The sequence below is a fragment of the Tenrec ecaudatus genome, chromosome 16 (genome assembly GCF_050624435.1).
Source record: "Tenrec ecaudatus isolate mTenEca1 chromosome 16, mTenEca1.hap1, whole genome shotgun sequence".
Classification (NCBI taxonomy): Eukaryota; Metazoa; Chordata; class Mammalia; order Afrosoricida; family Tenrecidae; genus Tenrec; species Tenrec ecaudatus.
Window position 1 is genome coordinate 71,763,205 of NC_134545.1, and position 23,858 is coordinate 71,787,062.

Genomic DNA, 23,858 nt, shown 5'->3' on the forward strand with positions numbered 1-23,858 from the left:
CAGCATTACCTGTTTGATGTAATCTCTTCTTTAGCCATAATGTCTACTATTTCCTGCATGCCTTTTTTTATCCTCAAAACTTTACATGCGTAATCTCTAAAAGATTTCAAAAATCATTAATATTCTACTAAGCAGTTAATGTTTTATTTATTATAATTACTTAAATAGTTACTGGAATTTTTTTAGTAATACCAACAGCAATGTCAGAGATAACTAAGCTAGCTGCTTATGCAGGATAAAGAGTTAAAGAAATGATCGCTGCAAGTCACTGGATCAGTGAGAGCATTCTGGATTATTCTAAATGGCAAGACTAAGAAATCGGCACTTCCCATTTGGGAGACAAGAGTTTGCGGGGGAGTAAGAGATTCTGGATTACCAGTGGGTTTTGTGTTCTTCACTTGCTGGCTATTGACTCTGTCCGTCCGCACCTCCCACTGCCTCTACCCCTGACACAGGCAACCAGTGCTGTTTTATTTGACTTTATTTACTTTGAGAGAAGAAAAGCAATCAAGTGTGAGAAGGTGGGGACAGTCATCATGCCTTCAAATATTGTTCTCAACACCTGCTTTTCTGACTGTGTACGAGTTTGCAACTGGATGCCTTTATAATTCTCCTCGCTCCGAATCAAATAAGTCTGGAAAAAGAAAATTCCAAAAATGAGCTCTTATTTATCTAATTCTTATTTTTATTCTGCCTTCTTTCCTTAATTAATCTAAGTAGAAGTAAAATATACAGTCCATATAAAATAACTACCCATCATTTAATATATATATTTAAAAATCAAATGAATGTTCCAAAAGTAAAACGCTCTAAAGATGACAAAATGATTCATCTACACCAGTGTTTCCCAAAGTGGGTGACACTGCCCCTGGGGGGTGCACAGGTACAATCCCCACTGGGACTGGATGGCAAAAGCATACAGCTGTACTTTAGACTGGATTATGGGCTACAGTAGAAAACTGAACACATTCATAATGTGGGAAGTAAATTACTTTCTTCCTTAGAAATTATCCACCAGTGTCAATTCAAAGGGAATATTACAACCTTTCAAAAACAAACAACCAGTTTTTCGTGACTAAATGTGAAGCTCTAGTACTATATCAATGCATTTTACACAATTAAAATTTTCAAATATAGTTACTCCTCTATTAACAATTAACAGTAAACTCCTAATCCTCCAGATATCAACTTTTAGAATTTTAATTCTAACATAGTCTTTTTTAAAGATATTTTATTAGGGACTCATACAACTCTTATCACAATCCATACTAATATAGTCTTATGTAAGTATTCAGTTGACAAATTTTTCTATGAATCCAGTTGACATGCCTACCATGCTATGCTTCTAGTTTCATTTATGGCAAATATTTAAAGCACACAATGAACTGTTATCCTTCTTATTCTGAGCATCATAACTTGATTAGTCTAACAATTTAAATCAACATTTATTCTATTTAATATTTGTTTAGCAGCATAACTCGTGCTATGTCACACTAAATATATTAGTTTCTAGCCAATTGAACTCTAAAGCGGTAACTCGGACTGAAGGAATGGCAGGGAGGCCTATCTGCATTATCACTAATAGCAAGACATCAGACCTGCTCTGACTGCCATCAAGTCAATGCTGACTCACAGTGACACCCAAGACTGCAACTGAGTTACAGAAGTGGTGGTAGTTTTGAACTGCTGATCAAGTGGATCGCGGCCCAACCTGTAATCACTACACCACCAGGGCTCCTGGATCTCCTGCAGAGGCAGTGAATTATATAATGTGGCTCTCTGGCCCAAGTCTCCAACTCCCACCAAACCACCTTTCCCGGCATGGGTCTGGGAAGAAGGTAGAGGAAGATTCAGATAGGATTCACCCTGGAGTGTCATCCTGCTGTGTATGTAGTGAGCCCTCTGAGAAGTGGGAGGAGGGATCTCATTACCAGCAAGTGCCAGGAATGGAGTGCATCTACTGGGCCTGAGATTTTTGTACCGCGAACCTCTTGGATCCAGGTGACAGCTATACCATCAGAGGAACAGGAGTGGAATCCAGAGCCAGAGCATGGAACAGGGTCATGGACTTCCCAGCCCATGGAGCAAGCTGAGTGTTTTTGTGCAGGAGGATGGCTTGCAGAGTAGGGTGCCTCTGGGCACTTAATTGGGGAAGTTGGACTTTTAGAAGCATATCGCCAGGCCTTTCTTGCAAAACAATTCTGGGTTAATTCAAATAGGAAACCTTCCACCTAGTAGCTAAGCACTTAACTATTTGTCTCAACTTAGGGACACATGTGAAACCAATTAATTATTGAAAATGTTTAATTTTAATATGCAATTTCAATGTAGGTATCCTGGTGGCGATGTCAGATCATCAAGCATTGAATGCTAACCTTGCAAGGGTTCAAAACCACCAGAAGCTACATGGGAGAGAGATGAAGTCATTTGCTCTTATAGAGATTAACAGCCTCAGAAATACTGCATAGGATCACTATGAGTAATAAGCAACTTGATGGTAGTGGGTGTTTTTATAATTCAGTGTCAAAAATATACTTGTAAACCCAGGTGTGTTAGTCTGGGTAGACTAGAGAAACAAATTCATAGAAACTCACATGAGAATAAGAAAGAGGTTTCTTGCTTGTAAGAGCAATAAAATATTGAGAAAACACCCCAGCCCAGTCCAGATCAAGTCCAAAAGTCTGATATTAGCCCTTATGTCCGATAACAGTCTATAAAGTCCTCTTCAGACTCAAGAAATACATGCCATGATGCCAAATGTAGGATGATCACAGGCCAGTGGGTTGGAAGTCTTGTGGATTCAGTGGTGGTGTAAGCATCTCAACGCTGACAGGGATCCAGAGGTAGGTCCATGTGGCTTTTCCAGCATCAGGGTAGGTCCATGTGGCTTCTCCAGCTCCAAGGGCGTAACATCTTGTCAGTAGAGCATCATCTCAGGGAAGGTGCAGAGTGAGAGAGAGGTGTCTCCCGCCTCCGAGGAGGAAATACAGAAGTTCCCAGAATTCTAAGGAGAAGGCCCTGCCCACACAGAGGCCCCATTGGTTGTATCTTGACTGACAGGACAGACTCCACTCCCTTCACTCATAATCCTCTCAAATTGACATGAGATTATGTAACTACCACACCAGGAAAATGCCATAGAATGGTTATTAGCAAGGTATTAAAAGACTAGAGCAGAAATTTAAATTCCATAAAAATCGAGATGTTTCTCAAACTCTGCTTCAAACATAAATGGTTGCATTGGATACAGGTAGGAGCATATGGTTGCAGACAGACAGCCAAACAGACCTAGTGTGGAATCCCACTTCTGCCACTTTCCATGAAAGAGCAGGCTAGTTCTTCAACCACTTCAAACCCGTTGCCGCTTCTAGAGTGTGGGCCCTTATTTAGGGCTCCCAAGGTTGTGTCCAGATCAAACGCATGTAACATGCCTGGTGCAGGAGGTATCTGTAAATGTCCTATGTTGATAGCTGAAAAATCAAAGATCCTCAAAGGATCCAGGCGACATGTAACAGGACATAGTCTATGCCAAAAGTAAAAGGTCTCAGTGCTCGGAAAGTCAGAGGGTATGAAATAACAGGTGCCCTTGACCTGGATGATGAACTCAGTTGAGAAGAGAAAATGAAAGGCCATAAGCTAGAAAATTACGTAACCATGAGGCACCCTAAGGTGGGATGGGGTGATCAAGGACACAAGCAGGTCAAGGTAAATGAGTAACAAGGAACCTGTCAATCTGGCACACCCACCGCTGAGACTGCGGGATAAGCTTGGCCTTGTCAACAAGGGAACGGTACAGCCAACAAGTGACAGCTTGCTCAGGGGGAGCCATTTGTTGAGCTTTCACACTGCCCAGTCCACCCCCAGCAAGGAGGACAAGGAGATCTCTGGCTAGAAATCTGCTACTACTTCCATCTGGCCAGTATCTCAAGCTGCCTCTATGGTCTTTATTGTCCTCCAAGCGACAAGAACCGCTCTCCAGAGGGTGAGTCAGAGGTGTTCAAGAAGGGGTGATGAGTGACATCCCACCACGTTGTCCACTTTAGAGAACAATGCCATTACTGTATCTAACTGAGGACGAGGTTTTGCCCTAAGAACATTCCCAGGGAATGACTCCACTTGACTAAATATAGCGGTGAACAGGCCAAGTTCACACAAAGCTCTCAGTTCTCACATACCTCCAGTAGCTACAGGTTTGCATGTACTGATAGGCGCCTTTAAAATTGTTCTCATGTACACTGCTTGCGGCACGGTCTTGTCTTCTACTTCACAAGCTTCTCAACCAGACCCTTCTGTGCATCTTGAAGAACTCAGGGCTGCATCTAGAATAGACAAACGACTTAAACTTAGTCACTTCGAAATGGAATCTCAAAAGCCTATAGTTAAAAAAAGAAGAAGAAGAAAAAAGCTCTTACTTTAATCTAGTTTACCTTGAGTAAAGAGCAATAAAGAAGTGGTTAGACACTAGGCTGCTAACCAGGAGATCAGCAGTTCAGAACCACCAGGCAGCTCCGTGGAAGCAAGGCAGGGCTTTCTACTCAATAAAGAGTTACAGTCTCAGAAACTCACACAGGTAGTTCTACCCAATCCTATAGGGTCATGCTGAGCCAGCATCCGCTCATTTGTTCTTTGACCCAATCCATTCTGTACCGAAAACTAAGTTTATAGCCTTCTGCCACGGATAGCTATTTCACTTTGGAGATATTATCTACTATGCATTAGGTTTCTATAACCAGGAGGTAAGCAGTTTGAAACCGCCATCTGCTCTGAGGGAGAAAGATGGGGCTTTCTACTCTAATAGAGCTAAACTGTCTTGAAAATCTCCAGGGACAGTTCTACCTTGTCCTGTAGAGTCACTGAGTCAGAATTGACTTGACAGCAGTGAGGGTTTTTTGTTGTTGTTGTTTTATCCTTAATTGTCAACAAATAACTGACACTCATAAATTAAGTATAGCAATTTCAAAATGAAACAAAGGGTGAATGCTAAGTTTCCCTCCATATAATGTTAACTTTGGGGGGGGGGGAGTCATCTCTCTGAGGCCACAGCAGTGCCCTCGTGCTAATGTTCCAGGTGCCTGTTGATGAATGGGTTTGTACATAATAGGAAGCCAGAGGGAATAACACATCTCAGTCACAACAATTTTCACTTATCATGGGAAAGACTGTAGAATGCAATACATCAGAAAAGTAGCATTTTTATTTGGATAATGTTTAAGCTATTAACAGATTCTATTGCTCTACAATTAGTAAACAACGTTGGCTTTCAACAGTGTTCTTAAGCAAAACCAAAAAAAAAGGGGGTGGGGGAACCACCACACTGTCTTCAAGTCACTCCCACCTCATAGCAACCCTATAGGACAAGGCAGAACTGCACGTATGAGCTCCTCAGACTCTGACTCTCCGTAGGCATAGAAAGTCCATCGTATTCCTAGGGAGCGGCAGATGGTTTTGAACTGCTGACCTTGCTGATCAGCTCAACGCATAAGCACTTCCCTACCCGGGCTCCTTGCTCTCTAATAAAGAACTCTGTACATGGGGGCAACCTGACAACTACAACTGAAACTTTAGATCCGGGGAGCTTCGGGGCTAATTGCAAGTGGGGTGGGGGAGTGCCACACGGTGGGACAGCTCGAGGAATGTGACTGTGAGGCCTCTATCTAGAGGCAGGAAAAGGGGGAAGAGAGTACTAAGGCCACTTCACTCCTCCCTCCTCACATTTCAAGGGGACACAAATCCCACTGGCTGTGGCTTCCAGGTGTGAACCAGGGTAGCCAAAATCTTGAGGCAATTAATGCGCTTTACTGAATGAAGACACAATTCTTGAGCAAAAGGAAACACCACTTTGGCAGTCTCAAAGGGCCCAAGCAATGTCCCCACTTAACCATTGTTGATCTGTAGGAAATGGCGCTACATCTGTCAATAGCCAGATACAGACACAGAGAAAACCACTGCAGGATACGCAGAAAGAACAAGATCCTGTTTGCCATTACGCTGACTTAAAGGGGTTCAAGTAAAGCATGTTTGCCTGAAAGGGCATTAGCTCCTGATGATGTCAACACGCAAGGGCCGCACGTTGGCCACCCAAATATAAAGCCAAGGGCTTTTTCGTTCCCCTAAAAATGACACCACAGGAACTAGTGTGTCCTCATATTCAAGCTCTCACCCAGTCAGACGTTACAGATGCAATCTCAGTTTCTGCCGAATCATGAAATAGTGTTTGGGAAAGTAACCAGAATTGATTTTGGCTCTGGGTATTTATTTATAGGCCACTTTAAATAGAACTTGGTTAAAACCAAGGAGACAAGGAAATGAACCTCATACCTACATTTGGAAGTGTCGCCCGTTTCCATCAAGTCTATTCTGACTCAGCACCACCCAACAGGGATTTCCCTCAGAGACTGTAAGCCCTCACAGGCGCTGCCAACCTCCTCTTTCTCCTGCGGAGCAGCGGGTGGTTTTGAATCGCCGACCTTGCATTCTGCAGCTCAATGCCTATTCCACAACACTGCTAGAGTTCGTGATATTTGTTGGTAGGCCCTAAATATAATAAATATGAGGTGTCCTTTTCTAAAACATTTTTAAAAGATAATTTTAAAGCAGCAACATGCATGTTGGGGTTATAGATGTCAAAATGAACAGACCTGTTGCTCTCTGCTTCCCTCTAAATTCCTACACTAACATGAGAGTCAAGGAGGAGAGAGCTACAAATCCACTGGAGAAAAAGAAAACGGGCAGGTTAACTGGCGCTGACACCACACAGACGCCGGGAAAGCAGACAGATGACTGCCGGGCACAGCAGCCTGGAAGCGTCGTGGTCGGTGGCGCCAACAAGCCAGCTGACTCTTCCAGAAAGGCTCCGGAACTGGATGGCCCACTTCCTCTGCAGGAGCAAGTTCAGGAGCACGGCTGAGGCGAGTACAACCGGTTGCGCGTCTGTATCTTAAGCAGAGGGGCCCCCAGGCCTCCTATCCTCTCTGGTGCAGTCAGACCAACCACGCCTCCCTCCACAGCAGCGGGAGACATTTCACACGTATGAGAAAATGACACCACAAGACGTCAAGTTCAGGCCGGCCAGTGGGTCGGTCAGGCAGAAGGAAATGGAGACACTGCGGTCATCCCGTTTACTGGCTTGGGCGGTGGGCTCGCTGGCTGCCTTCTCCTCCATTTCACTCCCACATCCTCACAGGCTTGTACCACGCAGAGGGTGCAATGCCCCACAGAGGGTTACTCTGGAGAATCCGAAAGGGCTATGAAAAATCTGTAAATTCAGACTTGGAGAGTTGGTCAGCAAAATGGCAGGTCCCTGCCCAAAGACCCCGCAAGAGACGTGACCAGGCAACCAACCTCGGGCCCACTTCTAACTGCCTCGTTCCTAAATATGAAGAGATAAGCAGTTAGTTGAAGCCCAGAGCCTTGTCATTCATTTGAGGAAAGCTTCCACAGTAGAGGCAGGCACCAAACCACGCAGATGAAGAAATGAGGAACGCCGCGGTAAAGGAAAAGTGCAGGAAGCTGAAGGACACAGCACAATAACGCAATTACCTCTCTCAGAGGGAAGGAGAAGACATGATCACTGTGAAACGAGAGCAGGGCGCTATTTTCCAACAGGGAATATTCATATTACATATACAATTAAATTTGAGAATACAAGCTATTAGAAATGGAAAGATACATTATCTGGGGATAAAAAAATATTCAAACATTTGCCCAAGAGAGGAAACAGTTCATACATAACCCAGGAGGGCACAGAATGGTCTTAGGCACCTCGATGTTAACACAGTCACAGTAAGTAAGAGATGTGTCTCACACCACAGAGACAGAGACACGGAGGGTAGATGTGTACTGAGGGTAAAGGGTTGTGCCTAAGAGTTAAATCCTCAGTTTCTGGGCAAAAACAAACCCCAGCATGTATATCAATCAACACCACTTAAAAGCGTTCAGTTATTTGGAAACAAGTAAGTGAATGCTAGGAAAGATAACCAAAATGACTGAAAGGGTTCTCTTTGGGCAAAGGGGTAAGTTTAAAAAGAACAGGGATTGGCTGTTGTAGTACTAGTTGAATGATTAAATAATGTTCATGCAATTGCCACAGAGTGAATCAGTTAGACTGATAAAAATATTTTAAACATTATTCTAAAACTTGTGACATGGTGTAGTAGCTGTCCCCAATGTTCATCTACAGTAAGAACGAAACCAGCAACTGTCCTCGAGGGCGTCTGTCTGGGTGTAGGGCCATGCACCTCACGAGGCGACACTGACCTTCTGCACAATATCCAAGCTATTCACAACCCTGGTCCATGATCACAAGGATTCACCAGGGGCTTGAATCCACGAGTATTTCCCCTTCTTCTTTTTTTGAACAATGGAAACAGCTTTAAAATGGATATGCTGCTGGTAGTTTGGGGAAGTCGTATCAGTAACTTTTATGAGGATGAAGTGGCCACTAAAGGGGATGCAGAAAAATCCAGAAAGGCTTCTCATTTACTAAATTGTAATTGATAATGTTGTGATCCAACATAGGAAGATGTTACAAAACAGTTTTGCCCACAGCATTCATATACTCTTAGGGATATTGCATTTAAGTAACTTAGAATTACTTTTCTCACACATGACTCTATGACTGGGAGAATGAAGAGGCTTTCTACTCCTGTAAAGAGTTACCGTTTCTAAGATATGACAAGATAATAAGTTATAAATTATCAAGGGTTCATGAGGGAGGGGACACAGGGAGGGAGGGGGGGAAATGAGGAGCTGATATCAAGGGCTCAAATAGAAAGCAAATGTTATGAGTATGATGGTGGCAACAAATGTACAAATGTCTTGACACAATGGATGCATGTATGGATTGTGATAAGAATTGTATGAGCCCCCCAATAAAATGATTTAAAAAAAAGAGTGACCATCTTGGAAACCCACCAGGATCAGTTCTGCCCTGTCCTGTCGGGTCACTGTGAGTCAGCATCGACTCAAGGGCAATGAGCAAAGGATTCTATGATTAAAATCATTAATAAACATTATTAAAGGTTCCGGACGATCCTTGGAGAGAAGGGTAGGTTGACACCTTAAGTTTCCACCCTGAGTGACCGCCATCCTAATGATGTCACTGAGTGCTTCACATTATACAAATGGTTACTAATTTTACATCAAACAAAGGAGCAAATCCCACTGATATCCACGGTAATTATTATTCATTTCTTGTTATCTATCCAAAGGAAAAAATATTCTTGTCCACTTTCTAGTATAATTCCTGGCTGCCATTAAGAATAACTTCTATTAGCCACACACACAGGCATGTATCTATCCATGTCCATAAAAACCAGCATCCCACAGTCCATCTTTCTGTCTAATTTATTAGTGTTTCTTTTATGAGTTATCTCCTCTCCATTCAGGCAAATAATTGCTTGTTGACTACATAAAAAGAAAAAGAAGAGGAGAGGAAAACCTCAAACCCTTAGGAATTCTGAATCTGAATTATGAGCTGGAATTGACTTGATGGCAGTAGGTTTGGTTTGGGGTTTGGGAGGTAAAGGAGGCAGGATCGTGCTTAAATTTTCCTTTTTACCAAAACACAAGTCAAATAACTAGAAGGCCATGTCTATCAATAGGTCTCAAGCCCACATAACACTAAGGCCTGAGAAAGGCTTCCTTTACTCACTTCATGAAAGACTTTATACTTAATTTGAAAATGATCCTTTGAAAAGATAGGTAAATATGAATTAACATACCTGCAGAAAGAAAAATATGTTAAATAAACAATTTTAATGTATTACATACAATGGAATGTCCAAAAATGTGTCAAAATGGAATTAAGAGATAATGAAATTTTCCCATTAGCTTTTTGAAGTCCCCGTCATAGACAAAAACAAAAAACACAAAGATACTAAGTGGCTTCATGTAATTTCATTAAAATGAAAATCCTCTTGCGACCACCGCTTCTGCCAAAGTTCCTGATTTCTAATGGCACACGTTTACTTTAGCTGGTGAACCAGGCACTGCATTTAGAGTCTAAAAGCTCCGGGTCTGGAGCGACATGACATTCTTTAGGAAGAGTAACTCCTGGAGCATTATTAATGCACCCGAGGAAGGTGGTTTGGCTGGTTGGTCGGCTGCATGAGGTCAATCAAGTTCCAAGTTCTCCGAGGCTGACTGACGAACAATCGGTGACTTTGTGATAGAAATACAAGGGAAAGTGTTTCCTAGTGTCTGTAACGGATGTAAGGGGGACAGTGAGCTAGGGGAGGAAGGAAAAATTATTAGAACTGCACTTCCTTTCTGTTGACACAACAACACCCTAAGTCAATAAGGGCAGGAACCAAGCTGCTAGGCGCTTAGGAGGAAGGGTAGGATACTGACACATCATCTCATCTGTCCTACCAATTCCTATGAAGCCTATTTTGCTACTTTCAGTGTTTCCAATAGCTATCAGAAACAAACAAATCAGTAGCTGTCTTGTTCACTTTGGTTCATACCTGCCCACAGGGTTTCCACAGATGGCGGACTTTCTGTAGGCTAGCAGAGAACCTCTAACGTGTGCTTTCTGGTTAAACCGACAGGTCCAGCCAATCATATTCTCTGCGTTAAACACTGGAGTCGAGAAACCCTGAAGGAAGTTGCCGGTTAAATGTTGAGGTGAAAAATCAAGGGGTACAGTTAGAGAGGTTCAGGACAGCAGTCGGGCGCGACGAGGTCTGAACTGCTCACCCCACTGGGTTCTGTGAGACCGGCTTGCTGTCGCAGTCGAAAGTGCGTCGAAAGATTGTTGTGCGGGTCGTGTGCGGCTGATTGCCTCTCCAGCAGCCCTGTGAAACAGCAGCACGGCCCATACCGTGTCCGAGGCTGTACCCTACCAGATCCGGACTGTTCTGGGGGAGGAACTGGTGGACACGCACCCACAACTGTTCGGGAAGAGCAGCCAACTCCTTAACCATTTCACCACCAGGGCTCCTTATGCCAAAGACAGAGCTCAGAATGGAACACTTCGCTCAGAACTGCGACTGACAGGTACGGCTGGCATGCATGCGAACCCTTTAGACAAACTAGAGGAATGTGTTCACGTCTCTCGGTAACAAATCCAAGGTCAAGTTGTAAAGAAACGCAATTCCGGTCTTAATTTCTCAACGTCCTCTTTCAAGACTCTAGGTGTTTGACTTACCAAAGGAGGCCAATTTAGGAAACGCTCTTCTATGATTGATAATCTTAGCGTATGCAACCTCCAGTACACCAAACCTCCCCATCAGAACGGGGGTACCCTACTGTTGGGCAAACTGTTTGGGGGTAGTACTGAAACCATAATACTTTCAATACTCTACTTGCTGGGCTGCCATATCATAATAAATTCTAAAGTCACAGGTAAGGCATATTTTCTTATTGTTTCTAGGCTATTTCATTTTAATAATACATACATAGAAAATGATACTTTTTCATACATGAATAGTCCATTAACATGGAATTTCTAGTCATAATTGCTTATGTGACACATAACTCCTGACACTATGTCTGTGGCTGTAATCCCATTTTGGAGGGGGTTCTCTGTTACAGGATTAAGGTGGGATGTATCTTTAGACTCTACTGTACTAAAGGGTGTCACTATTAGATGTCATCATGCTTGGGTTTCCTTGGGGTATGGTCCTTTGAAAGACCAACGCCACATCTCCATCTCAGAAGCAGGAACAGAGAGCACATTCGAGATGTCAAGACCAGAGGCACCCGAGACAGTGGCTAGGAGACTACGGGGCGGAGCAAAGGAGTCAGCCCGAGACCAGAGGCCAACGCCAGGAAACTATAACTTGAGACAGACACACAGCATCAAGACTATGGGAGTGTGAGACAGAGCAAGCAGGGGGCTTCCTGACATACAGAGGGATGGGGGGTGGGGGGGGCAAGGGACTGAATGGCTCAGAGGCTGAGGACCAGAGAGAAACTTGGCTGCTGGCTGAGGAACGGTGTTGATGTGGACCAATGACTTTGCCCTTACCATTTACTAACTCAGACTTGCTAGCGTCCCTAGTAACCCCCATGATTGTGAGTTTCATCAGTGAGTTCGGTGTGCCCACTGCAATGAATTATCGAACCCAGCATAGCAGCAGAGTGTCATGGGAAGACTGGTTGGTGTCACAGTAGGTAAAGAGCAGGTGACGTGAAGGTCACTCTACCCACCTGCCCTGGGAAAGTAGGGAAGCCATAAGAGGTCAGATAACCGGTGACACATACCAGAGGGACTCCGCAGAATCCAGTCCAGGAGAGTTGCTCAGAGTGAAATTCAACACCACTGGATTGCAGGAGGTGCATCATAAAGATAAGTAGGCACAGATCCACGGGGTTTTGAGGGGCTGGGGGCTTTTGGCTTACCTCAGTGGAAGCCGGCTGGGGCTCGACCCTAATCCAGTTGCCGGATCTGCCCAAGCCGGGACCATTTGGAGCCTGTAGCAGGGCTTGGCCTCAGCACAGCCACAGTTTTTCCCTATCTGCCTCAGGGCAGGAACAGGACTCTTGCGGCTCAGGGATCGGGGTTCATCTACATTGTTGCTTATCTACATTGTTGCTTCTGTTTGCATCTCTGCTTTATATTCCCACACAGCCTTGGAGGGCTGCGCAGGGGCTTTTTCAAGGCACAGCCCCAGCCGCAGCCGCAGCCGCGCCGCGTGGTCTGAGCAGGGAATAAACCCAAACCCCCACAGCTCCATAGGCAGGGATCAAGCTTCAGCTACACGGCGGCGTCTGTTAACATCTCTGCTCTCTGTCCCCCCATTTCTCTGGGGGCGGCTCAGCAGTTTTCTTGCGACCCTTCTTGGGGCTCAGCTGCGAACTACCGCTGGGGCTTGGGGCAGGGAGTAAGCCCTTGTAGATCCACAGGCAGGGAGTGGGACTCAGCTACATAGTTTCTTTTGCTTCCCTCGCTTCCCTGTACCCCTGCACAGTCTAGTCTCACTTTTTGATTTTTCTCACCCCCCTTGTTCGTGCCTTGCTCCATTGCGGACTTACTGGGCACTCCCATTGCCCTAGGGCATTTGCGCCTGGGTCACACCCAGCTAGGTGAGCTCCACCCTGCATAGATAGCCCAAGGCTAGGGTAAGGCCTGCTTGCTCTCCAGGGGCTACTCCTCAGACTTCTCACCAGGGAGTTCCTGCCTATGTACCTGGGGACATAAGGCAGCTCAGCCAACACTTATCAATATTCAAATCAATAGCGGGAACTTCAGCCCAGCCTCTGCAACACTGGTGCAGGCAGTCGATCTGCCATCTGGGGCACTCCCCTGATAGGGAAGCCACAGGAAGATAAAGTGGTAGGTTAACCCCATAGCAAAATCAGCTGTAGGCAGATCGAAGAAGAATTCCTATAAGTCTTCCAGAGAGAGACTAGAAAATGGCACCTGGTCCCTCAAAAACAACTCAACGCAAACAGCCATCACCCCCAACGACCTCAACGAAAAAACAGGAGAAACAAAAGGCAAAGGAAGAAGATGTCCTGAACATAACAACATACATAGAAGAAGCAGACATTGAGATGTCATACAAAGAAGCTCTCAGAATGGTGCTTGGAGCGATGCAGAATATGAGGGAAACACTACAGAAAAAGGATGAAATGATAGAGGAGATAAAAGACACATACCAAAGGAAAATACAGGAGCTTGAGGAGCAGGTAACGAAAAACAATAGCAGAATCATGTTCCTTGAGAATCGATTGGAGGAATCAGAGAACCGCATCAGTGTCGTGGAGGACAACCAAGCAGACTTTAATAAACGTGAACAAAAATCTAATAAGAGCATCAGAGAAGCCGAAGAAAACCTAAGAGCTATGTCTGATGCTATGAAGCGGAACAACATTAGAATTATTGGCCTACCGGAGGAAGACACAACAAAGAAGTCATCTGCAACAATAGTGAGAGAACTCTTGGAGGAAAACTTCCCCAGCCTAATGAATGAAAACCAAGCAACCATCCAGGAGGCTGAAAGAACACCAGCACGACGGGACCCCAAGAAGAAGTCACCAAGGCACATAATAGTTAAACTTTCAAACTTTGAGGAAAAGGAGAAAATCATGAGAGCAGCTAGGGAAAAGCAAGCAATCACATATAAAGGTTCCCACATAAGGATATACTCAGACCTATCAGCAGAAACTATGAAAAAAAGGAGAGAGTGGAGTAACATATTCCAAAAATTGAAAGAAAACAACGCAAATCCAAGAATACTCTACCCAGCCAAATTATCGATCAAGATCGATGGAGAAGTAAAAGTCTTCCCAGACAAGGAAAAACTCAAAAAATACGTTACAACAAACCCAGCCTTACAAAAGATCCTCGCCGACTCAGTATGGGCAGAAGAACAACACTCACCAAGCACAAATAAGAGATCAGCACATAGAACAACCTCACCCAGAGCACAACAAAGAGAAAACAGACCCCAAGATAGCAATGGCTTAAGGATGGAAAGAAGTCAAGAATGACACACACACAAAACACACACTAATGAGAAAGGAAAGTAGGAAAACTCCCAACACAAAAAGTATAAAATGGCATCACAGAGTCCGCACATGGAGATAATAACCCTGAATATCAATGGCCTGAACTCAGGCATTAAAAGACTGAGACTAGCAGAATGGCTTAGAAAACACAACCCATCAATTTGCTGCCTACAGGAGACACATCTCAAGGCTACAGACAAAAATAGGCTGAGAATCAAAGGCTGGAGAAGGACCTACCAAGCAAACAGCAATACAAGAAAAGCAGGGGTTGCAATCCTTATCTCAGATAAAATTGACCTCAAAGTGCAAACCATAAAAAGAGATAAGGAGGGACACTATATAATGCTCAAGGGAATGATAGACAACGAACCACTAAGCATTGTAAACATATATTCCCCGAATGAGAGACCAGCTCAATACGTGAACCAAACACTCCAAAAGATTAAGAAAGAAATCACAGACTCGACAATTATAGTGGGTGACTTCAACACACCACTCACTGAGAAAGATAGATCACAGTGAAATAAACTCAACAAGGAGACTAGAGAGCTAAACTCCACAATTAGACAATTTGACCTAATAGATATTTACAGAGCTTTTCATCCAAATACAAAAAATTTCACATTCTTTTCAAGTCCCCATGGCACATATTCAAAGATAGACCACATACTGGGGCATAAGGCAAATCTACATAAATTTAAGCACATTGAAATAATACAGACCTCTCTCTCTGACCACTGTGCCATAAGACTGGAAATCAACAAAAGGAAGACAAAGAAAATAAGAGCAAATAATTGGAGGATGAATAACTCTCTACTGCAAAAGGAGTGCATACTGGTGCAGATCCGAGACGAAATCAGAAAATTTCTTGAAACCAACGAAAATGAGCTCACGACGTACCAAAACTTATGGGACACAGCAAAGGCAGTCATCAGAGGAAGGTTCATAGCAATACAAGCACACCTGAGAAAGGAAGAGAGACTCATGACGGATACGCTGACACAAAATTTACAAAAACTAGAGCTGAGTCAGCAGGACAACCCTACTAATAGCAAAAGAAAAGAAATTATAAAAATCAGGGCTGAGATTCAGGAGAGGGAAAATAAAAAAACTATGGAAAAAATTAATATCGCTAAAAGTTGGTTCTTTGAAAAGATAAACAGGATCGATAGACCATTGGCAAACCTAACCAAAGAAAGGAGGGAACAAATCTCAATAGCAAGAATAAGGGATGAAAGAGGGGTCATTACAACAGACCCTAATGAAATCAAAAGAATAGTTACACAATACTATGAAGGATTGTACTCCAATGAATTCAACAATTTGGAAGACATGGACAAATTCCTGGAAAAACAATCCCTCCCTAGACTATCCTCGGTGGACATCAAGAATCTCAACAGACCCATCGCAACAGAAGAAATAGAAAAGGTTATCAAGGGATTACCAACAAAAAAATCCCCTGGACCAGATGGATACACTGGAGAATTCTATCAAGCATTCAGGGAAGAACTAATCCCAATCCTACACAAACTTTTCCTGAACATAGAAAAAGATGGCAAACTCCCAAACTCCTTCTATGAAGCTAGTATAACTCTGATACCCAAACCGGGCAAGGATCCCACAAGAATCGAGAACTACAGACCGATATCCCTAATGAACATTGATGCAAAAATCCTTAACAAAATACTAGCCAACAGAATACAAAAGTATATAAAACAAATAATTCACCATGACCAAGTGGGATTCATACCAGGGATGCAGGGATGGTTCAACATACGAAAGACCATTAGTATTATTCGTCACATTGACATGAAAAAGTATAAGAATCACATGATAATATCAATAGACGCAGAAAAAGCATTCGACAACATCCAACACCAATTCCTGTTTAAGACACTAGCAAAAATAGGAATGGAAGGAAAGTTCCTCAAGACAATACGAGCTATATATGAAAAACCAACAGCCAAAGTCATAGTCAATGGAGAAAAGACTAACACAATCCCACTGAAAAAGGGAACCAGACAAGGATGCCCCTTGTCTCCACTCCTATTTAATATCGTGCTGGAGGTTTTAGCTAACAGCATAAGGCAAAGAAGTGACATCAAAGGTATTCGTCTAGGGAAGGAAGAGGTGAAACTATCGTTATTTGCAGATGATATGATTTTATATATGGAAAATCCCAAAAGTTCCACAAGGGGAATACTGGAAGCAATAGAGGAGTTTGGCAGAGTGGTAGGATACAAGATCAACAAACAGAAGTCCATCGGACTGTTATACACATCAGATAAGACCACAAAAGAAGAGATCAAAAAGGTGGTACCCTTCACAGTAGCCAAACCCAAACTGAAATATCTAGGGATACACTTGACTGAAAAAACAAAAGATCTATATAGGGAAAACTATAGAACACTATTACAAGAAACCAAGAGCGACCTCAACAAATGGAAGAATATTCCATGCTCTTGGATTGGGAGACTTAATATAGTTAAGATGTCAGTTCTGCCAAAGGCACTATATAAGTTTAATGCTATCCCGATACAATTACCATCATCTTTCTTCAAAGAAATGGAAAAACTGATTACCAACTTAATATGGCGAGGGAAGAAGCCCAGAATTAGCAGAGAACTCCTCAAGAAGAAGAACACCGTGGGAGGGCTTGCTTTACCTGACTTTGGCACATACTATGCAGCCACAGTTCTCAAAACTGCATGGTATTGGTACAATGACAGATACTCAGACCAACGGAAAAGAACTGAAAACCCAGAAATAAAAGCATCAGCATACACACAGCTGATCTTTGACAAGGGCCCCAAAAATATCAAATGGGAAGCAGATGCCCTCTTTAACAAGTGGTGCTGGAAAAAATGGATATCAACATGCAGAAAAATGAAGCAAGACCCTTATCTCACTCCATGCACAAGAATAAACTCAAGGTGGATCACAGACCTTGAAGTTAAACCCCAAACTATTAGGGCCATCAATGAGGGAATTGGGACCAACTTGAGAACTTTGGCGCAGGAAATACACAGGCTATCAGAAATAGGGAAGGACACAAACACAGAGGAGGCACAAATCGACAAATGGGATATACTGAAGATAAAACACTTGTGTACATCTAAAGAATTCACTAAGAGAGTAATAAGAGAGTCCACAGACTGGGAAAACATCTTTAGCAATGACATCAGACAAAGGCCTTATTACTAAAATCTACAGTACTCTGCTAGCTTCCAAAAAGAAAAAAACCAATAGCCCACTTGAAAGGTGGGCAAAGGACTTGAACAGAAGTTTCACAGGGGCAGAAATCTGAATGGCCAACAAACATATGAGAAAATGTTCCCAATCTTTAGCCATAAGAGAAATGCAAATTAAAACAACAATGAGGTACCACCTGACACCCTCAAAGGTAGCCCAATTCAAAAAATCAGAAAGCAACAAGTGTTGGAGGGGCTGTGGGGAGACAGGAACTCTCATCCACTGCTGGTGGGACTGTAAGTACGTACAGCCACTATGGAAATCAATCTGGCGATACCTAAAACAGATAGAAATAGAGTTACCATATGACCCAGCAATCCCCCTACTGGGCATATACCCAGAAGAGGCAAGAAACAAACCAAGACCAGACATCTGTGCTCCAATGTTCATTGCGGCACAGTTCACAATTGCAAGGAGTTGGAAGCAACCCAAATTTCCATCAACTGACGATTGGATTAAAAAACTGTGGTATATACATACAATGGAATACTACGCATCACTAAAAAGCAGTGATGAACGTATGAGGCACATAGCGGCATGGGAAGAACTGGAGGAAATCATGCTAAGCGAAGTAAGTCAGGCACAAAAGGACAAGTACAACATGAGTCCGCTGAGGTAAGAATTTAAAAATTTTTTTTAAAAAGCAAAAGTGGCATAGGGAAAAAAGCTACTATATACAAACATTTTAGGGGTGAAGACGATGTAGTATGGAAGAGACCAAACCAAAACCAGGGATGTACATGGTAGACAATGGTGGAGGAGGTGGGGAAAGGAAAACAAAAGGATGAATACAAGGAAGAAAAGGGTAGTGGGGTCATGGGGCATTAATCCACCCAAGGGGAGGGTATTGTTTATATCTCCACAGGGAAAGTGGGACCAGACTTCAACCCAGTGTCGCAAGGTGTAAATGCAATATCCCAGCGTGGAGGAGGGAACCAGTGGAGAGGTCTGGGAGGCTGGCCCCAGCACCATAAATTAAGTGGATTCCTGCCCTTCCCCGAAAAGAATTTGTTCCAAAGGACGACATTGACTCTGCAGCTCCGGGAGATGGACATATCTGATCAGAGCACACGGGAGCAGATGAAGGGGCAGGAGGAGAGAGTGGAGCACAGCCTGGCCCACCAGGCCGTGATGATAATGTTCCTGAGTAGAGCAGCCAGTCCACAGAGAGAACAACATGGCTGGCCCTACTATGAGATATGATGCCCCTCAGTGACTAAGGGCGATATAGGGGACAGCACCGGAGACACAGTGTGGGAATTGCACCTGACCTGATCCCACCACACCGAGGCAAATCACTGGGGGAGTGCAGCGGAACAGCAAGGGAATGGAGTGGCAAGGTCCCCAGGGAATGCTGAAAGTGGACTTTGGGGCCAGGGCGTTGTGCCCCAACAGACTGGACTGGAAAACGCTCCTAAGGGCCAGCAATCGATCCCTGAACTAACTACAAGCTTTTCTCTTGTGAACTGTTTTGTTCTGTTCTTTGTCAGTGGTTTGTTTTTGTTGTTTTGTTGTCTGGTTGTATACTGTTGCTTTGTTTTCCTCTGTCTTGTTTTCGTGCATGTTAGTGACTCCACAGGTCTGTCTGAATAGGACAGGCTGGATGAACTATCTGGAGGAAAAACAACGGGACTGACAGTTCCGGGGGGACTTGGGGTGGGGGGGTAGGGGGGGTAAGGAAGTGGTGTTAACAAACCCAGGGACAAGGGAAAAACATGGGACCCCAAATGGTAGAGAAGGGGGAGTGGCAGGCATGGTGGGAAATGATCAAGGGTAAGGTTGCTTAGAGAAGAGGTATACTCTAGCCCAGGTGGCGATGAAGCATGGTAGTAGGGCAGGAGGAAAGTCAAGGGAGATGGAGGAAAGAGCTAGGAGTCAAAGGGCATTCATGGAGGTCTAGACAAAGACATGTACATGCAAATATATATAGGAGGATGGGGAAATAGATCTATGTGTCTATATTTATAGGTCAAGTATTAAGGTGGCGGAAGGACCTTGGGCCTCTACTCAAACACTCCCTCAATGCATGAATACCTTCTTTTATTAAATTGGAACTCTATGATGCTCACTCTCCCGACACAACGGCTGGAGCCAAAGTGGGTGAACAAGTAAATGTCGTGAAGAAAGCTGATGGTGCCCGGCTATCAAAAGAGATAGTGACTGGGGTCTTAAAAGCTTGAAGATAAACAAGCAGCCATCTAGCTCAGAAGCAACAAAGTCCACATGGAAGAACACAGCAGCCTGTGTGATCGAGTGGTCCCAAAGGGATCAGTTACCAGGCATCAAAGAACAAAAAATCATATCATTGACTGCACACCTCCATGATAGGATCGCTGAAGACAAATGGGTGCATAAGCAAATGTGGTGAAGAAAGCTGATGGTGCCCGGCTATCAAAAGAGATAGTGTCTGGGGTCTTAAAGGCTTGAAGGTGAACAAGTGGCCATCTAGCTCAGTAGCAAAAAAGCCCACATGGAAGAAGCACACCGGCCAGTGTGATCACGAGGTGCCAAGGGACCAGGTATAAGGCATCATGCAAAAAAAACAACAACGATATAAGTGTGTGTACATATGTGTATATGTATATATATACACCATATTGAATGAAGGGGGAAGTGCAGAGTGGAGACCCAAGGCCCAAGTGTCGGCCAATGGAGATACCCTCATAGAGGCGTTTAGGAGAGGAGATGGGTTAATTAGGGTGCGAGGTAGTACTGATGAAGAACACAGCTTTCCCCCAGATCCTGGATGCTTCCTCCCCCCAACTACCATGATCCGATCTACCTTGCAGGCCTGGATAGGACAGAGGCTGTACACTGGTACATATGAGGGCTGGAGGTACAGGGAATCCAGGGTGGATGATACCTTCAGGACCAAGGGTGTGAGGGACGATGCTGGGAGAGTGGAGGGTGAGTGGGTTGGAAGGGGGGAACTGATTACAAGGATCCACATGTGACCTCTTCCCTGGGAGAGGGACAGCAGAGAAGGGGGGAAGGGAGACTCCGGATAGGGCAAGATATGACAAAAATAACGAGGTATAAATTACCAAGGGCACATGAGGGAGGGGGGAAAGGGGAGGGAGGGGGAAAAAAAAGAGGACCTGATGCAAGGGGCGTAAGTGGAGAGCAAATGCTTTGAGAATGATTGGGGCAGGGAATGTATGGATGTGCTTTATACAATTGATGTATGTATATGTATGGATGGTGATAAGAGTTGTATGGGTCCCTAATAAAATGTAAAAAAAGAAAAGAGGAGAAAAAAATGATTAGGGCAGGGACTGTACAGATGTGCTTTATACAATTGATGTATGTATATGTATGAACTGTGATAAGAATTGTATGAGCCCCTAATAAATTGTTAAAAAAAAAAGAGGTCAGATAACCTCACCCTCACCCAGCCAATTAACTACAATCCTGTTTCTGTCATCCCATCTTTTTATCTAAAACACACAGCAAAACTAGTGCTTTCCAGAACCAGTACAGTTTCAAAGAAACTACAGAGAATGTTGTTCACTTACTCATAAGATGAAATATTTAGATCAGAACACCATATTACTTTTAATACTCCACTTCAAAGAATGCCATACTAATAAAACAAGGTGTTGGAAATTCAAACACCTGTCCTCAAGTATTTTTGATACTCAGGTTTGAACACAAATTAGAGAAGAATTTAAAAAAAAAGTGTAAGCACCCAAATGAATTAAATTGCTCCACATAGAAATTAGCAAAACAAGGCATATTTGAAGGCATTTTGCTTGTTTGTTTTTAATATCCTCCAAACCTTTAAATTCCTCCAAATAGGGGCTTAGGATGCTCTACTCATCCCGTAATGAGACTTCTTTAAAGGAAAAACTATAGACAGCAAGCAGAAAACTGGTCCGAATGATTATACTTTACAAAAACAGTGATTAGGAGGCTGATTACATCAACCAGTGTTGCACATACTGTAAGAAAACCCATCAACTGAAAATCAGGCTGGGAGCCTCCTGGTGAAAGTCAACATGCTGCATGAACATCTATCTACCCACGAGATTAACATGGTGGAAATCACAACGATTCTTTCAAGGGATGGTCTCCTACTGAGAGCCAATTCGGACAACCACTTCCTTAAGTTTAGCTACTCGGGGTTTCTCCTGATCCCCGTGCCTTCACCAGTCCTGCAACTGTCTGTATGGGTATTCCCCCTTCTCCTCCTCCTCCTCCAAGTCCGCTCGCTCCCTTGCAAAGCCCATCCACCCTCCCCCTCACTTCCTAGACGTCGCTTACATTCTGCTTCAAGTTCTTCTTGGGCTGAAATATACCTTGGTTTCTTTGCGCCAAAATTTCTCAAAGCCATGAAAATGCCAATGAACATTCGGATTGCCAAGAGGCGACACTAATACGCTGTCCTCTGGCTCGTCAAGGACTTTCAAGGACTGTACCTTGAAAACTATTGTCCTAGTGAAAATGATTCTCTTGGCTCCTGAGTTCTCCCCACTGAGCGTACTGCTCAGCTAAAGGGGAGCCTGTCTGAGCAGGCCAGCTATATGCCAGGACAATGGGGACCTCACTCAGGAAGTAAACGCTGTGGGCATGAAAAACTGCCCAAGAATCCTTCATCCGCTCACTTTATTGCCCCAATTGTTGCTAGACTACTATCAACCCTGGGCCCCTGACCAGGGCACCCCAGCAGGCCTCTGCTAGCAAGAGGATCCCCAAGTGGTGTGGTGATCGAATGACAGAATGGAGACTTCAGTGTCCACAGAAAAGGAAAAAAAATTTTTTTTGCACTGAGCTTATCTTTTAGTAAATGAAAATCTCTCTGGACTATATTACATACTTTATTACCGTTCCCATCTACAAATGTAATAGATGTCCTGAGCAGAACATTAAGAAATAAAGATGCACGCAGACAACAAAAATTACCAATAATCCTACTTGCCCCTCGGAAATACATTTTTGAAATATTCTCTCCAGCCCTTTTTCAGTGCACTGCAGGGTGGCAGGATCTTTGTAGGAGCCGCCTGTGAATCGTAAGCACCACACCCAGCGCCTGGCATCCGTCATTGCTAGCTGCGACGGAGCAGGTCCCAGCACAAAGGTTCTTGTTTCCGTGGGCTTTCTAGGTAACTCGGACTCAAGTGACCTGAAAGGAGAGGACAGTTTCCCCATGGGGTTTCCCAGGATGCAATCCTTATAGGAGCAGAATGCCAGGGCTTCTCTCCCGCACAGCTGCTGGTGAATTCCAACCTTTCAGTCAGCAGGCAAGTGCTTTACCCCATTGCTCCTACGAGGAAGTCTTATTTGGTCGCTGCCTTAGAAGCCACAACTCACTGCCAACTCGGCAACCCCAGGGGATGGAGTAGAACTCCCCAACAAGGTGGTAAGGCTTACAGACGACTCCCTCAGAGCGGCTACTGGCTTTAAACGGCTGACCTTGCAGTGATCGATCGCAAGCCTGACCCACAGCACCACCAGGGCTCCTTACTACATACACTGAATCCACTGCCATCGAGTTGGCTCCATGCCATTTCCTGGCTTCCTGGTTCTCCAAGGACCAGCTGGTATGCTGAACCCCCAACATTGCGGCTCACCGTCCGCTTCCCCCTCCCCCCCGGCGCTCCCAAGGCTCCCCACCACATCTCGTGTGGACACCAGATAAGTTCATTTATTTTCTGTGCACGGACTTGCACAATTTTTGGTATATTTTTAATAACTTTCCATGGTTTATGGATTTTTAGCTAATACTTGCTGCATACTATTTATTTTACAATATAATTTAAAACCTCTTTTCAGGTCATAAAATACTATCGCCATTTTTCTAGGCTAGTGAACTATTACGCATTCTTCTACACCACAGCCTCTCTCCCTCTCTTCCCTTTTTTGAGAGGTGAGCCGTTCACTACTTCGGGAAGACTGGGCTTCTTTTCAACCACTTTCAAATTTTAGGAAGCACAGCTAGATTTTACAAAGTGAAGGTTACATACATATTCTTTTGTAATTTTTTTCACTTCTTTGTTTCTCATATCCTTAAAGATACTACTGGGAATATTTCCTGCTTTCTCACAAGTGAGGTTCCCTAGACCACGTCGTCAGGTCTTCAGGAGACAATGACGTCATTAGCAACATCAATTATTGTAAGGTGTCCAAAACAAACAATGCGGACACTGACC

At 43.9% G+C, this 23,858-nt stretch overlaps 1 protein-coding gene across 9 annotated transcripts in view; it reads right to left on the reverse strand.

The window, feature by feature from the left end:
- The window catches only part of SGMS1 (sphingomyelin synthase 1), a 320,508-nt gene that overhangs the window by 147,366 nt on the left and 149,284 nt on the right, over positions 1 to 23,858 (reverse strand). For 8 of the 9 annotated variants that reach the window (XM_075533703.1, XM_075533701.1, XM_075533698.1 and 5 more), the window contains one exon: positions 4,176 to 4,319. The exons of the other annotated variant lie outside the window; for it this stretch is intronic. The gene's annotated coding sequence lies outside the window, so the exon portion shown is untranslated. The remainder of the gene's footprint in view (positions 1 to 4,175; positions 4,320 to 23,858) is intronic. 9 annotated transcript variants of the gene reach the window in all.